Source organism: Salvelinus alpinus, chromosome 25 (assembly GCF_045679555.1).
Source record: "Salvelinus alpinus chromosome 25, SLU_Salpinus.1, whole genome shotgun sequence".
NCBI classification, from domain to species: domain Eukaryota; kingdom Metazoa; phylum Chordata; class Actinopteri; order Salmoniformes; family Salmonidae; genus Salvelinus; species Salvelinus alpinus.
In genome coordinates, this window is record NC_092110.1 from 31,148,240 (window position 1) to 31,165,995 (window position 17,756).

The 17,756-nt window shown below is 44.3% G+C and overlaps 1 pseudogene; it reads right to left on the reverse strand.

Annotated features, from left to right (window-relative positions):
- Positions 1–10,660: 10,660 nt before the first annotated feature.
- The window catches only part of LOC139553804 (uncharacterized), a 39,004-nt pseudogene continuing 31,908 nt past the window's right edge, over positions 10,661–17,756 (reverse strand).

A 17,756-nucleotide genomic window follows, 5' to 3' on the forward strand; every position in this document is an offset into this window, starting at 1 on the left:
CCTTCCTACGCTGGTTTGTACTTGGGTAAATGGGAAAATGACTTCATTTTGGATCCTTCTAATAACCATTTCTTTGACCGGATTATATGGTGGGGACGCTATATTGATGATGTTTGCCTGTTTTGGTCCGGCTCAGAAGATGAACTTATTTCCTTCCACCAATACCTTAACAGCATTAACCCTAACATCAAACTAACTATGGAATACAGCAAGGATAACATTCATTTTTTGGACCTCGATATTAGTAAAAATGACAAGGGTTGTTTGCACACATCAATCTTTAGGAAGCCTTCAGATGGGAATACCATTCTGAGGGCAGACAGCTTTCACCCCAAAAGGCTAAAAGAGAATATTCCATATGGCCAATTCCAAAGAGTCCGTAGAATTTGCGATCAGGAAACAGACTACAGTGTCAAATCTGCAGAATTGGAGAATCGCTTTTTGGATCGGGGCTACAGCGTTCAGGTCCTGAAAGATGCAGGTATAAGGGCTGGATTACTTGACAGAGAGAACTTGTTACGAAGAGGAGTGCCTCGTGATACATCAGAGAGAGTGTATTTTGTTACAAAATACAGCACTGAAGCAGAGAACATTAAAAGAATCATTAAAAATAATTGGGGAATCATCCAAAGTGATACGCTACTACGCCAAGTCTTTCCTGAACCACCAGTCATAAGCTTTAAGAGATGTCCTACCCTAAATGACAAATTAGTCCACAGTTATCTTCCGGGTGACTCTCAAAAAACTTGGCTTGACCACAAACCCAAGGGCTCTTTTAAATGTTACCAGTGCAACCATTGCAGTAATATTGCACAGAAAAAGTATTTTGTTGACACAGCTTCTAAAATGGAGTATTACCTCAAGCATTTTATTAACTGCAAAACCACTCATGTCATCTATAGACTGGAATGTCCACAGTGCAAGGTGTTCTACATTGGACGGACAAAGAGACGCCTTCAAGATCGCTTGGCGGAACACAAGTACGCCATACGGGTAGGCAATGAAGACTACCCCATGGCAAGGCACTACAAGTCCTTACACCATGGTAACCCTGCCTCCCTACAAGCTATGGGTATTGATCATGTTCCGGCCTCTATTAGAAAAGGGGACCGTCTTAAACAGTTAAACCAAAGGGAAAGTTTTTGGATTTACAAACTACAGGCCACTAAGTACCCTGGTTTAAATGAAGATATGGATTTCTCACCCTTCCTGTAGGGTCGTGATGGGTCCATTTGCTGTCATCTAGTGGACATTTTGCTTAATTGCCCTCTAGCTATGTTTGGACTGTTGTTCATGTTTTGCTGTGGTCTGGAGTACTGTGGAATATATTGCTTTCTTGTTCTGGACACTTCTCCCAGTCATGGTTAGGGTTGGAACTGCCTCTCTGGGTGTTCTGATGCTTCTAGTTTGGAGTTGTATGCTCATGATAACATAGCTACAGTATTTCACCTTTTCATGTGTATATTATTGCTTACTAGGTGTGTCCAATTTGGTAACCACTCCCTCTTCTAATTAGGGCTAATTGGAAAAGCCTTTCAAAAGAGGACATTGTATTCTCTTTTTTTGTACTCCCTGACGAAGGCCATGTAGCCGAAATGCGTTGGTTTAAAAAAAACAACGTTGTTTCTATTGAACATGCCATACTAATAAAGGCATTTTAATTAATTATATGAAGAGTGCCTTGGTCCTCCTTTCTTTTTGATGACCAATTTACACCTTTTACCAAAGAGCACCTTCTATCTACCAAAATATACTATAGTGTACCTTAGTAGCGCTTCCCTTCCTCCTCTTTCTACTAGTTAAACAACACTTGGGTGGTGCATAGAGGAAGCAGCTCCACAGTTGTTTTTTGAGGACATTTCACAACTCAAACTATGGATTTTACCCAAGAATCTACAAGATTTTCCTATTCCCATGAAGAGGGCCAAAGGATTATTACCACTACCTCATTGCTAGATGAGATGACTGCCACAGAGAATACTGGAATGGACTTAAACAAGGCTTACAGAGACTTGCAACACCTTATGGAGAAAGATACTAAACTTGACCTCAATTCTATCACCTTGTCTGACTATTGGAGGAAAGGCCTAATCCCCAGAGGACTCCGTATTATGAAGTTTCCAGCTAATGGAGCACAAGGTAAAACTGAATTTAAAGATAAATGGGAGGCTATTCTCAACAAGTGTTCTTTTGACCTAATGCTACTTCTAATAGAAGATTCTAAAAAGGACAGACAAGTAGTCCAAACAGAAATTGAAGAATTAAAAAGGAAAATTTCAGAACACAGTGATATTTCTAACAAAGCACAATGTGATGAGATCTTGAAAGAGAAAGTAGACACATTCACTCTGACATTGAAGCAAGACAAGCTAAGAAAATTTAGAAGAGATGAAGTAGATTATAGAGATGGCAAGGTCTTTGCCTGGAGAAGACCAACACGCAAGAATTCAGAATCACATCTGCAGAGAAGGAAGCCTAGATCTGTTTCTTTCAACTTTACAAGCAGTGACGATGAGGATCACCCCAGACGCTCAGAGGCCAGCTCCTCCCTAGATTTTTTAGATCAGGAAGAGGAGCCACGCAGGTTCCTCAACAAGAGAGGGAGAGGACGCGGAAGAGGCCAACACGGAGGGGGAGGAAGAATTCAAGACTATCCAACCACACGGAGCAGGACCAGAACAAGGCTGTGATCAACATTTCTGGAGAACCCCTTTCTGATGATTGCATAAGGGTCTTGTCTAAAGGACTGTCCTTTGCCCCCACATATTCAACTAATGAATTTAATACAAAGATTGACCTATTTCGTTTCTACAGGAATCTACATCTGAAGGCCTGGTACAAGCAAAACATCTCTCCAACTACAGACGCCAGTGTCTCAGGTCAGGCAGTTTCTGTTCCCTCAAAAACACCTTTTAAGCCCAAGTCCACTTTTTGTCCCATAGTCCAGAATGCCACACTAAATACATTTGCCAAGAAAGTTAATTTTGATGTGGAGAATCTGTTTAAGGGTAAAATTGATTCCAACAAAACACGACGTAATCTTTCTAAGACAGAGAGGGATGCAGTTGAATCATTGTCCAAAAATGAACGGATTGTAATTAAAAAAGCTGACAAAGGTGGTGCTACAGTAGTGTGGTGTAAAGACAAATATGTGACAGAAGCCTACCGTCAATTAGACAATGACGAATTCTACCAATCTCTTACTTTCAACCCTACAGAGGACCTAAAAACTGATTTGAAAGGGATCCTCACAGAAGCTAAGGAAAATGGTTACATTTCAGACAATGAGTTCAAATTTCTTTTCAATGGCAGTCCGCGTATGGCTTCTTTTTACCTTCTTCCAAAAATCCACAAAAATCTTGAAAACCCCCCAGGCAGACCAGTCATTAGTGGTAATGAAAGTCTGACAGAACCCATCTCTAAGTACATTGATTACTTTATTAAGCCTTTTCTGTTGTCACTTCCAGCCTATCTTCAAGATACCACAGATGTGTTGAACAAAATTAAGGAATTGAAGAATATAGGTACAGCTTCCTTTTTAGTCACCATGGATGTGGAGTCTCTATACACCACCATTGAGCATCAACAAGGTTTGGCAGCGATGCACCATTTCTTGAGTACCCGGCCTGAAACTGAGATGCCTCCTACAGAATTCATTGTATCACTGACTGAATGGACTCTTAATCATAACATCTTTATCTTCCAGGACCGTATTTTCAAACAGGTCAAAGGATGTGCCATGGGAGCTTGCTACAGCCCTTCCTACGCTGGTTTGTACTTGGGTAAATGGGAAAATGACTTCATTTTGGATCCTTCTAATAACCATTTCTTTGACCGGATTATATGGTGGGGACGCTATATTGATGATGTTTGCCTGTTTTGGTCCGGCTCAGAAGATGAACTTATTTCCTTCCACCAATACCTTAACAGCATTAACCCTAACATCAAACTAACTATGGAATACAGCAAGGATAACATTCATTTTTTGGACCTCGATATTAGTAAAAATGACAAGGGTTGTTTGCACACATCAATCTTTAGGAAGCCTTCAGATGGGAATACCATTCTGAGGGCAGACAGCTTTCACCCCAAAAGGCTAAAAGAGAATATTCCATATGGCCAATTCCAAAGAGTCCGTAGAATTTGCGATCAGGAAACAGACTACAGTGTCAAATCTGCAGAATTGGAGAATCGCTTTTTGGATCGGGGCTACAGCGTTCAGGTCCTGAAAGATGCAGGTATAAGGGCTGGATTACTTGACAGAGAGAACTTGTTACGAAGAGGAGTGCCTCGTGATACATCAGAGAGAGTGTATTTTGTTACAAAATACAGCACTGAAGCAGAGAACATTAAAAGAATCATTAAAAATAATTGGGGAATCATCCAAAGTGATACGCTACTACGCCAAGTCTTTCCTGAACCACCAGTCATAAGCTTTAAGAGATGTCCTACCCTAAATGACAAATTAGTCCACAGTTATCTTCCGGGTGACTCTCAAAAAACTTGGCTTGACCACAAACCCAAGGGCTCTTTTAAATGTTACCAGTGCAACCATTGCAGTAATATTGCACAGAAAAAGTATTTTGTTGACACAGCTTCTAAAATGGAGTATTACCTCAAGCATTTTATTAACTGCAAAACCACTCATGTCATCTATAGACTGGAATGTCCACAGTGCAAGGTGTTCTACATTGGACGGACAAAGAGACGCCTTCAAGATCGCTTGGCGGAACACAAGTACGCCATACGGGTAGGCAATGAAGACTACCCCATGGCAAGGCACTACAAGTCCTTACACCATGGTAACCCTGCCTCCCTACAAGCTATGGGTATTGATCATGTTCCGGCCTCTATTAGAAAAGGGGACCGTCTTAAACAGTTAAACCAAAGGGAAAGTTTTTGGATTTACAAACTACAGGCCACTAAGTACCCTGGTTTAAATGAAGATATGGATTTCTCACCCTTCCTGTAGGGTCGTGATGGGTCCATTTGCTGTCATCTAGTGGACATTTTGCTTAATTGCCCTCTAGCTATGTTTGGACTGTTGTTCATGTTTTGCTGTGGTCTGGAGTACTGTGGAATATATTGCTTTCTTGTTCTGGACACTTCTCCCAGTCATGGTTAGGGTTGGAACTGCCTCTCTGGGTGTTCTGATGCTTCTAGTTTGGAGTTGTATGCTCATGATAACATAGCTACAGTATTTCACCTTTTCATGTGTATATTATTGCTTACTAGGTGTGTCCAATTTGGTAACCACTCCCTCTTCTAATTAGGGCTAATTGGAAAAGCCTTTCAAAAGAGGACATTGTATTCTCTTTTTTCTGTACTCCCTGACGAAGGCCATGCAGCCGAAACGCGTCGGTTTTAAACAACTTTGTTTCTATTGAACATGCCATACTAATAAAGGCATTTTAATTAATTATATGAAGAGTGCCTTGGTCCTCCTTTCTTTTTGATGACCAATTTACACCTTTTACCAAAGAGCACCTTCTATCTACCAAAATATACTATAGTGTACCTTAGTAGCGCTTCCCTTCCTCCTCTTTCTATTAATGGGTGTTAGTTCTGATACCATGGTATACATGGGCAGTAATGGGTGTTAGTTCTGTTACCATGGTATACATGGACATTAATGGGTGTTTGTTCTGATACCATGGTATACATGGGCCGTATGGGTGTTAGTTCTGTTACCATGGTATACATGGGCAGTAATGGGTGTTTGTTATGTTACCATGGTATACATGGGCAGTAATGGGTGTTAGTTCTGATACCATGGTATACATGGGCAGTATGGGTGTTAGTTCTGTTACCATTGTATACATGGACATTAATGGGTGTTTGTTATGTTACCATGGTATACATGGGCAGTAATGGGTGTTAGTTCTGATACCATGGTATACATGGGCAGTATGGGTGTTAGTTCTGTTACCATGGTATACATGGGCAGTGTGGGTGTTTGTTATGTTACCATGGTATACATGGGCAGTAATGGGTGTTAGTTCTGTTACCATGGTATACATGGGCAGTATGGGTGCTAGTTCTGTTACCATGGTATACATGGGCAGTATGGGTGTTAGTTCTGTTACCATGGTATACATGGGCAGTAATGGATTTGAGTTCTGTTACCATGGTATACATGGGCAGTAATGGGTGCTAGTTCTGTTACCATGGTATACATGGGCAGTATGGGTGCTAGTTCTGTTACCATGGTATACATGGGCAGTGTGGGTGTTAGTTCTGTTACCATGGTATACATGGGCAGTAATGGATTTGAGTTCTGTTACCATGGTATACATGGGCAGTAATGGGTGCTAGTTCTGTTACCATGGTATACATGGGCAGTATGGGTGCTAGTTCTGTTACCATGGTATACATGGGCAGTGTGGGTGCTAGTTCTGTTACCATGGTATACATGGGCAGTATGGGTGCTAGTTCTGTTACCATGGTATACATGGGCAGTAATGGATGTTAGTTATGTTACCATGGTGTACATGGGCAGTGTGGGTGTTAATTCTGTTACCATGGTATACATGGGCAGTAATGGATGTTAGTTATGTTACCATGGTGTACATGGGCAGTAATGGATGTTAGTTCTGTTACCATGGTATACATGGGCAGTATGAAAGTCAGGAAACCCTACACATGCTCTCTCTGTCTCTGGTTTCACATCATGTGTCACGCCCTGACCTTAGTTAGCTATGTTTTCTTTATTATTTTGGTTAGGTCAGAATGTGACGAGGGTGGGTATGCTTGTTTTGTATTGTCTATGGTTTTTTGTATGTCTAGGGGTGTTGGTAAGTCTCGGCATATGTATGTCTATGGTGGCCTGAATTGGTTCCCAATCAGAGGCAGTTGTTTATCGTTGTCTCTGATTGGGAATCATATTTAGGTTGCCATTTTCACTTGGGTATTTGTGGGTTCTTATTCTATGTTTAGTTGCCTGTCTGCACTAGCCATATCAGCTTCACGGTTCATTTTTGTTATTTTGTTCGTTTTGTTCAGTGTTCATTCTTTAAATAAAGAAGAATGTACGCTTATCACGCTGCGCCTTGGTCTCCTCCCTTTGACGGCCGTGACAGAAGAACCCACCATAAAAGGACCAAGCAGCATGAAAAGGAGGAGCAGTGTTTAATGGAAAAATGGACCTGGGAGGAGATACTGGATGGAGCAGGACCCTGGACGCAGGCTGGGGAGTATCGCCTTCCGAAGGAGGAAATTGAGGCAGCAAAAGCGGAACGCCAATACTATGAGGAGAAATACAAACAAGGCTAGCACGAGAGGCAGCCCCAATATTTTTTTGGGGGGGAGCACATGGAGCAGTCGGCGAAGTTGAGGGGTGAGTCAGAGATTGTCGAGGAGGTATTGGACAGATTGGAGGAGAGTGAACGAAGGGGAGATTATGAGACCTTCGAGGAGTTGTTGATTAAATTGGAGGAGAGTGAAGAGAGAGAGCTGTTGGTTTGGCGTAGTATGCATGGCATTCGCCCTGAGGAGCGTGTTAGCTGTCCGATGCCACCTGTGTCAGTTCCTCGTACTCATCCTGAAACGTGTGTTAAAGTTCCGGAACAATTGATGCTATACACACCAGGTCTCCAGTGTACCTTAACAACCCGGTGTGTCCTGTTCCTACTCCTCGCACTCTTCCTCAAGTGCGCTTCCACAGTCCAGTACGTCCTGTGCCTCTTCCTTGCACTCGCCCTGAGGTGCATGTCATCAGCCCGGTGCCACCGGTACCGGTCCCACGCATCAGTTCTCCAGTGAGCATCCACAGTCCAGTGCCTCCTCTCCGCACTCGCCCTGAGGTGCGTGTCATCAGCCCGGTACCACCAGTTCCGGCACCACGCATTAGGCTTCCAGTGCGCTTCCATAGTCCAGAGCTTCCGGCGACAGTACCCAGTCCGGCGCTTCCGGCGACAGCACCCAGTCCGGAGCTTCCGGCGACAGCACCCGGTCCGGAGCTTCCGGCGACAGCACCCGGTCCGGCGCTTCCGGCGACAGCACCCGGTCCGGCGCTTCCGGCGACAGCACCCGGTCCGGCGCTTCCGGCGACAGCACCCGGTCCGGCGCTTCCGGCGACAGCACCCGGTCCGGCGCTTCCGGCGACAGCACCCGGTCCGGCGCTTCCGGCGACAGCACCCGGTCCGGCGCTTCCGGCGACGTTTCACGGTCCGGAGCCTCCAACGACGGGCCACGGTCCGGAACCTCCAACGACGGGCCACGGTCCGGAACCTCCAACGACGGGCCACGGTCCGGAACCTCCAACGACGGGCCACGGTCCGGAACCTCCAACGACGGGCCACGGTCCGGAACCTCCAACGACGGGCCACGGTCCGGAACCTCCAACGACGGGCCACGGTCCGGAACCTCCAACGACGGGCCACGGTCCGGAACCTCCAACGACGGGCCACGGTCCGGAACCTCCAACGACGGGCCACGGTCCGGAACCTCCAACGACGGGCCACGGTCCGGAACCTCCAACGACGGGCCACGGTCCGGAACCTCCAACGACGGGCCACGGTCCGGAACCTCCAACGACGGGCCACGGTCCGGAACCTCCAACGACGGGCCACGGTCCGGAACCTCCAACGGCTGGCCACGGTCCGGAACCTCCAACGGCTGGCCACGGTCCGGAACCTCCAACGGCTGGCCACGGTCCGGAACCTCCAACGGCTGGTCCACCCGGTCCGGCTGGTACCCGGTCCGGAACCTCCAACGGCTGGTACCCGGTCCGGGGCCTCCAGCGAGGGTACCCGGTCCGGGGCCTCCAGCGAGGGTACCCGGTCCGGGGCCTCCAGCGAGGGTACCCGGTCCGGGGCCTCCAGCGAGGGTACCCGGTCCGGGGCCTCCAGCGAGGGTACCCGGTCCGGGGCCTCCAGCGAGGGTACCCGGTCCGGGGCCTCCAGCGAGGGTACCCGGTCCGGGGCCTCCAGCGAGGGTACCCGGTCCGGGGCCTCCAGCGAGGGTACCCGGTCCGGGGCCTCCGGCGATGATCCGCAGTCCAGAGCCTCCGGCGATGATCCACGGTCCGGATCTACAAAGGCGGAGGGATCAGTGTAAAGATGGGGGGCGGCGTCCAGAACCAGAGCCACCACCGAGGGTAGATGCCCTCCCGGACCCTCCCCTATAAGTTCAGGTTTGCGGTCGGGAGTCCGCGCCTTTGGGGGGGGGGGGGATACTGTCATGCACTGACCTTAGTTATCTATGTTTTCTTTATTATTTTGGTTAGGTCAGGGTGTGACGAGGGTGGGTATGCTTGTTTTGTATTGTCTAGGGTTTTTTGTATGTCTAAGGGTGTTGGTAAGTCTAGGCATATGTATGTCTATGGTGTCCTCCCTTTGACGGCCGTGACATCATGACATGTTCACTTCAGGGAGGAGAGATGAGATACATGCACATCCATCAACAATCATCTTAGCATTTATTGAAATACCTATTTTCAACAGTTATTTTTAAGAACAAGTGTATCTTTAATTCTATGTAAAACATGTATCTTTCATCAAAGTTTATGATGAGTATTTATGTTATTTGACGTGGCTCTCTGTAATTTCTCCTGATATTTTGGAGGCATTTCTGAACATGGCACCAATGTAAACTGAGGTTTTTGGATATAAATTTAAACTTAATTGAACAAAACATATATGTATTGTGTAACATGAAGTCCTATGAGTGTCATCTGATGAAGATCAAAGATTAATGATTAATTTTATCTCTATTTCTGCTTTTTGTGACTCCTGTCTTTGGCTGGAAAAATAGCTGTGTTTTTCTGTGATTTTGCCGTGACCTAACATAATCGTTTGTGGTGCTTTCGCTGTAAAGCCTATTTGAAATCGGACACTTTGGTGGGATTAACAACAAGATTACCTTTAAAATGGTATAAGATACATGTATGTTTGAGGAATTTTAATTTTGAGATTTCTGTTGTTTGAATTTGGCGCCCTGCACTTTCACTGGCTGTTGTCATATCATCCCATTAACGGGATTGCAGCCATATTAATGAGAAGCATCAGTGAGAGAGACAACCCTACTCTGTGCCTTGTTAAAGTGAAGTGAGGAGTTACAATGCTTCCTGGTCTTATCATCAACAAGTTGTGACTATATTGGTGTCCCATGAACACTAATGAGGCGTAATTGGTGTGTAAAACAGTGTTTGTGTTTACACTTCATTACATGTTGATTGTGTTAGACTACCAGAAATGAAATAGGTGTTTCACTATAGAGCTCAACCCTGACAATTCTGATCAATGATTGCTAGGTTTAATATCTTATTTATTTAAGTTTTGAAAACAAAGGAAATGAATACAGAGATAATCAAATCAATTACAATCTAAAAATAATAAATATATTCAATAACCCCCCTATTTTTTCGAAATAGTCATCAGTATTTTACTTAATTGCTATCTATGTACAGTCAAAATGATAGCTATTGTTATTAAAAGATCAATCATATCAAATCCTTATCATGGAGGTGACTATCATCTCCACGTCATAGAATGTGTGACTGCACGGTATTGGCACTAGTTTACGTTACATGTTATAGTGGAATGAGAAGTTGACTGTCCAGTACAATAAAATAAGATGGTTTGTGGCTCTATATTAAAATACTGTATGTCATCAAGCACAGAAAGGACATAACAACAAATACAGACAATACAAAAATAGAAAAAGTGCAATTCATCTGTGATTTTATAATGATTCAACTTGACCTTATATACACTATTCACACTCTAACCTGAAATCCAACATGTTTGGCTTATTGAAGAGAGTTCAATACATCATATATTGAGGTTATGTTGAATGATAGAGAAGTGATCAGCCTAACACGCTAATTCAAAAATAATCCAAATAGATTTAGCTCAATATGCAAATTACAGACCAATTGTATTATTGAATGTAAACGTCAATGGACATGCTCATCAATGCATCATACTCAAACAATGTTTTAGCTGAAGCCAAGCGTTTTGCATAAGAAGGGGTCCAGTTCAACCAGAATGGTTTTCATTATTAAACATGAAACGTCTCCTTTCCTCAGCACCATGTCAATGACTTCCCGGGCCTTCTCTGCCCTCTCAGGAATCACTTTTACTGTCTCCATTTCATGGTTATTAATCACTTTTTGTTGCAGAAGTCCATCCAGCAGATCGTCAACAACCGACTTTGACACACGATCCACAAAGTCCTTTCGTACAGAATGCAGTTGCTTCTCTGCAGAATCACTGTGACTGTTCTCAGCCTGATCCCTTCCCACTAACACAGCACCTGGGAGTCGGGAAAACAAAGACATGAACCTCTGTATACAATTATGTATACTGTGCAACACCAGTGTTTGCGAGCACGGTGCAGCAGGAGATAATCCCTTCTATATCCCTTCTAACATCACTAATCCATCCACATCACAGATGAGTCCACAGTAAAGTGGGAATGGTGGTTGGATGGGATTAAAGAAAATCTTCTCATATACAGGCCTTGAGGTCCCAAACACAGCTGGATTTCATCTTTCATCTTAGAACTAATTTAGATATCGGGCACCTTTACCATGTTCAGTTGAGTTTATGTTCGCTAATGTAAAAAAAAAAATTGGAAAACAAAAAATGTGTGTTCCTTATTTAATGGACAAGTTCAAGTTTCCAAATATGTTTTGTCCTGTAGTGCCCACTGAACACAATGTTAGAGAAATCTCAATGGTAGCCAACCAGTGAGAAAAGACGAACCAGCAGTACTGTGGACATTGTGGCTCAGGTATTTTAAGGTTTTAATTTAAATAATAAATGTATAGGTTTTACCTGGCAGAAGGACACGTCCTGCCCACACCTCATCTCCATCAGTCCCTCTTTCCAGAAGTCTCAGCTCTACATGTTCCGTGTCTGAGTTCAGGAACACCTGAAAGGTGGGGTGGTAGTTTGGACCATAGTCCCAGTAAATCTGAATACGCTGAAACACAAAGTGACAGTAGATTAGACTACATTGTAAATTGTACTTGTGCTGTTATCAAACCTTTTCCTTGTATCTCAGACACACCACAATGATGAACAGCTAAAAAGAAGCATGTGGCCGTCCTATCGTTTGGTGTCGCTGCTGTGTTAAAACATATTCTAGTCAAAGGCACTCGGACAGCCGTTGCTCTGGTGTTTTTCCTATATTAGGAGAGGAGCAATAACCACTAAGTTGTATAGAACTGTGGTTCCCAAACTTTTTATAGTCCCGTACCCCTTCAAACATTCAACCTCCAGCTGCGTACCCCCTCTGGCACCAGGGTCAGCACACTCTCAAATGTTGTTTTTTGCCATCATTGTAAGCCTGCCACACACACACTATACAATACAATACGTTTATTAAACGTAAGAATGAGTGTGAGTTTGTGTCACAACCCGGCTTGTGGGAAGTGACAAAGAGCCCTTGTAGAACTAGGGCACAAATAATAATATAATGATAATCAATAATTTTGCTCTTTATTTAGCCATCTTAAATATACAACTTTATTTGTTCATCGGAAATGGTGAATAACTCACCACAGGTTAATGAGAAGGGTGTGCTTAATAGGATGCACATAACTCTGTAATGTTTGGTTGTATTGGAGAGTCTCAGTGTTACATCATTTTCCACACACCATCTGTGCCTGTACTTAGTTTTCATGCTAGTGAGGGCTGAGAATCCACTCTCAAATAGGTACGTGGTTGCAAAGGGCATCAGTGTCTTAACAGTGCGATTTGCCAAGGCAGGATACTCTGAGCGCAGCCCAATCCAGAAATCTGACAGTGGCTTCTGATTAAATTCAATTTTCACAGAACCGCTTGATGCAATTTCGATGAGGCTCTCTTGTTCAGATATCGGTAAGTGGACTGGAGGCAGGGCATGAAAGGGACAACGAATCCAGTTGTTTGTGTCATCCGTTTCGGGAAAGGACCTGCGTAATTTTTTATTTATTTATTTATTTAACCTTTATTTAACCAGGTAGGCAAATTGAGAACACGTTCTCATTTACAATTGCGACCTGGCCAAGATAAAGCAAAGCAGTTCGACACATACAACAACACATAGTTACACATGGAGTAAAACAAACATATAGTCAATAATACAGTGAAAAAAAATAAGTCTATATACAATGTGAGCAAGTGAGGTGAGATAAGGGAGGTGAAGGCAAACAAATATATGTATAAATAAATAAAAATATAAAAGGCCATGGAGGCGAAGTGAGTACAACACAGCAAGTAAAATAAAAACTAAAAAAACACTGGAATGGTTGGTTTGCAGTGGAAGAAAGTGCAAAGTAGAGACAGAAATAATGGGGTGCAAAGGAGCAAAATAAATTAATAAATAAATACAGTAGGTAAAGAGGTAGTTGTTTGGGCTAAATTGTAGATGGGTTATGTACAGGTGCAGTAATCTATGAGCTGCTCTGACAGCTGGTGCTTAAAGCTAGTGAGGGAGATAGGTGTTTCCAGTTTCAGAGATTTTTGTAGTTCGTTCCAGTCATTGGCAGCAGAGAACTGGAAGGAGAGGCGTCCAAAGGAAGAATTGGTTTTGGGGGTGACTAGAGAGATATACCTGCTGGAGCGCGTGCTACAGGTAGGTGCTGCTATGGTGACCAGCGAGCTGAGATAAGGGGGGACTTTACCTAGCAGGGTCTTGTAGATGACCTGGAACCAGTGGGTTTGGCGACGAGTATGAAGCGAGGGCCAGCCAACGAGAGTGTACAGGTCGCAGTGGTGGGTAGTATATGGGGCTTTGGTGACAAAACGGATGGCACTGTGATAGACTGCATCCAATTTATTGAGTAGGGTTTTGGAGGCTATTTTGTAAATGACATCACCGAAGTCGAGGATTCAAATCAAATCAAATCAAATTTTATTAGTCACATACACATGGTTAGCAGATGTTAATGCGAGTGTAGCGAAATGCTTGTGCTTCTAGTTCCGACAATGCAGTAATAACCAACAGTAATCTAACCTAACAATTCCACAACTACTACCTTACACACACACACAAGTGTAAAGGGATAAAGAATATGTACATAAAGATATATGAATGAGTGGTGGTACAGAACGGCATGGCAGATGCAGTAGATGGTATAGAGTACGGTATATACATATGAGATGAGTACTGTAGGGTATGTAAACATAAAGTGGCATAGTTTAAAGTGGCTAGTGGTACATGTATTACATAAAGATGGCAAGATGCAGTAGATGATATAGAGTACAGTATATACATATGAGATGGGTAATGTAGGGTATGTAAACATTGTATTAAGTGGCATTGTTTAAAGTGGCTAGTGGTACATTTTTACATAATTTCCATCAATTCCCATTTTTAAAGTGGCTGGAGTTGAGTCAGTATGTTGACAGCGGCCGCTAAATGTTAGTGGTGGCTGTTTAACAGTCTGATGGCCTTGAGATAGAAGCTGTTTTTCAGTCTCTCGGTCCCTGCTTTGATGCACCTGTACTGACCTCGCCTTCTGGATGATAGCGGGGTGAACAGGCAGTGGCTTGGGTGGTTGTTGTCCTTGATGATCTTTATGGCCTTCCTGTGACATCGGGTGGTGTAGGTGTCCTGGAGGGCAGGTAGTTTGCCCCTGGTGATGCGTTCTGCAGACCTCACTACCCTCTGGAGAGCCTTACGGTTGTGGGCGGAGCAGTTGCCGTACCAGGCGGTGATACAGCCCGACAGGATGCTCTCGATTGTGCATCTGTAGAAGTTTGTGAGTGCTTTTGGTGACAAGCCGAATTTCTTCAGCCTCCTGAAGGTAGGATGGTCAGTTTTACAAGGGTATGTTTGGCAGCATGAGTAAAGGATGCTTTGTTGCGGAATAGGAAGCCAATTCTAGATTTGACTTTGGATTGGAGATGTTTGATGTGAGTCTGGAAGGAGAGTTTACAGTCTAACCAGACACCTAGGTATTTGTAGTTGTCCACATATTCTAAGTCAGAGCCGTCCAAAGTAGTGATGTTGGACAGGCGGGCAGGAGCAGGCAGCGATCGGTTGAAGAGCATGCATTTGGTTTTACTTGTATTTAAGAGCAGTTGGAGGCCACGGAAGGAGAGTTGTATGGCATTGAAGCTTGCCTGGAGGGTTGTTAACACAGTGTCAAAAGAAGGGCCAGAAGTATACAGAATAGTGTCGTCTGCGTAGAGGTGGATCAGAGAATCACCAGCAGCAAGAGCGACATCATTGATGTAAACAGAGAAGAGAGTCGGTCCAAGAATTGAACCCTGTGGCACCCCCATAGAGACTGCCAGAGGCCCGGACAACAGACCCTCCGATTTGACACACTGAACTCGATCAGAGAAGTAGTTGGTGAACCAGGCGAGGCAATCATTAGAGAAACCAAGGCTGTCGAGTCTGCCAATGAGGATGTGGTGATTGACAGAGTCAAAGGCCTTGGCCAGGTCAATGAATACGGCTGCACAGTATTGTTTCCTATCGATGGCGGTTACGATATCGTTTATGACCTTGAGCGTGGCTGAGGTGCACCCATGACCAGCTCTGAAACCAGATTGCATAGCGGAGAAGGTGTGGTGGGATTCGAAATGGTCGGTAATCTGTTTGTTGACTTGGCTTTCGAAGACCTTAGAAAGGCAGGGTAGGATAGATATAGGTCTGTAGCAGTTAGGGTCAAGGGTGTCCCCCCCTTTGAAGAGGGGGATAACCGCAGCTGCTTTCCAATCTTTGGGGATCTCAGACGACACGAAAGAGAGGTTGAAGAGGCTAGTAATAGGGGTGGCAACAATTTCAGCAGATAGTTTTAGAAAGAAAGGGTCCAGATTATCTAGCCCGGCTGATTTGTAAGGGTCCAGATTTTGCAGCTCATTTAGAACATCAGCTGACTGTATTTGGGAGAAAGAGAAATGGGGAAGGCTTGGGCGAGTAGCAGAGGGGAGGGCAGTGCTGTTGTCCGGGGTAGGGGTAGCCAGGTGGAAAGCATGGCCAGCCGTAGAAAAATGCTTATTGAAATTCTCAATTATAGTGGATTTGTCGGTGGTGACAGTGTTTCCTATCTTCAGAGCGGTTGGAAGCTGGGAGGAGGTGTTCTTATTCTCCATGGACTTTACGGTGTCCCAGAACTTTTTTGAATTTGTGTTGCAGGAAGCAAATTTCTGCTTGAAAAAGCTAGCCTTGGCTGTTCTAACTGCCTGTGTATATTGGTTTCTGGCTTCCCTGAAAAGTTGCATATCACGGGGGCTGTTCGATGCTAATGCAGAACGCCATAGGATGTTTTTCTGTTGGTTAAGGGCAGTCAGGTCAGGAGAGAACCAAGGGCTATATCTGTTCCTGGTTCTAAATTTCTTGAATGGGGCATGCTTATTCAAGATGGTGAGGAAGGCATTTTTAAAAAATGACCAGGCATCCTCTACTGACGGGATGAGATCAATATCCTTCCAGGATACCCCGGCCAGGTCGATTAGAAAGGCCTGCTCGCTGAAGTGTTTCAGGGAGCGTTTGACAGTGATGAGTGGAGGTCGTTTGACCGCTGACCCATTACGGATGCAGGCAATGAGGCAGTGATCGCTGAGATCTTGGTTGAAAACAGCAGAGGTGTATTTGGAGGGCAAGTTTGTTAGGATGATATCTATGAGGGTACCCGTGTTTACGGAATTGGGGTGGTACCTGGTAGGTTCATTGATAATTTGTGTGAGATTGAGGGCATCAAGCTTAGATTGTAGGGTGGCTGGGGTGTTGAGCATGTTCAAATTTAGGTCGCCTAGCAGCACGAGCTCTGAAGATAGATGGGGGGCAATCAGTTCACATATAGTGTCCAGAGCACAGCTGGGGGCAGAGGGTGGTCTATAGCAGGCGGCAACGGTGAGAGACTTGTTTTTAGAGAGGTGGATTTTTAAAAGTAGAAGTTCAAATTGTTTGGGAACAGACCTGGATAGTATAACAGAACTCTGCAGGCAGTCTTTGCAGTAGATTGCAACACCGCCCCTTTTGGCCGTTCTATCTTGTCTGAAAATCTTGTAATTGGGGATGAAAATGTCTGAATTTTTGGTGGTCTTTCTAAGCCAGGATTCAGACACGGCTAAAACATCCGGGTTGGCAGAGTGTGCTAAAGCAGTGAACAAAACAAACTTAGGGAGGAGGCTTCTAATGTTAACATGCATGAAGCCAAGGCTATTACGGTTACAGAAGTCATCAAAAGAGAGCGCCTGGGGAATAGGAGTGGAGCCAGGTACTGCAGGGCCTGGATTCACCTCTACATCACCAGAGGAACAGAGGAGGAGTAGGATAAGGGTACGGCTAAAAGCTATGAGAATTGGTCGCCTAGAGCTACTAGAGCAGAGAGTAAAAGGAGGTTTCTGGGGTCGATAAAATAGTTTAAAGGAATAATGTACAGACAAAGGTATGGTAGGATGTGAATACAGTGGAGGTAAACCTAGGTATTGAGTGATGATGAGAGAGATATTGTCTCTAGAAACAACGTAATTGCGCACCCAACTCACTCAGGTGCTTTGCTATATCACATTTGACATTGTCCGTAAGCTTGAGTACATTTGCACACAAAAATCATACAATGATGGAAAGACCTGTGTGTTGTCCTTGTTAATGCAGACAGAGAAGAGCTCCAACTTCTTAAACATAGCCTCAAATTTGTCCCACAAATTGAATATACTGTAGTTGCAGAGAGTCCTTGTAATCCTAGATTCAGATCCTTCAGGTGAGAAAAAACATCACCCAGATAGGCCTGTCATTTGAAAAACTCGTCATCATGCAAGCGGTCAGACAAGTGAAAATGATGGTCAGTAAAGAAAACTTTAGGCTCGTCT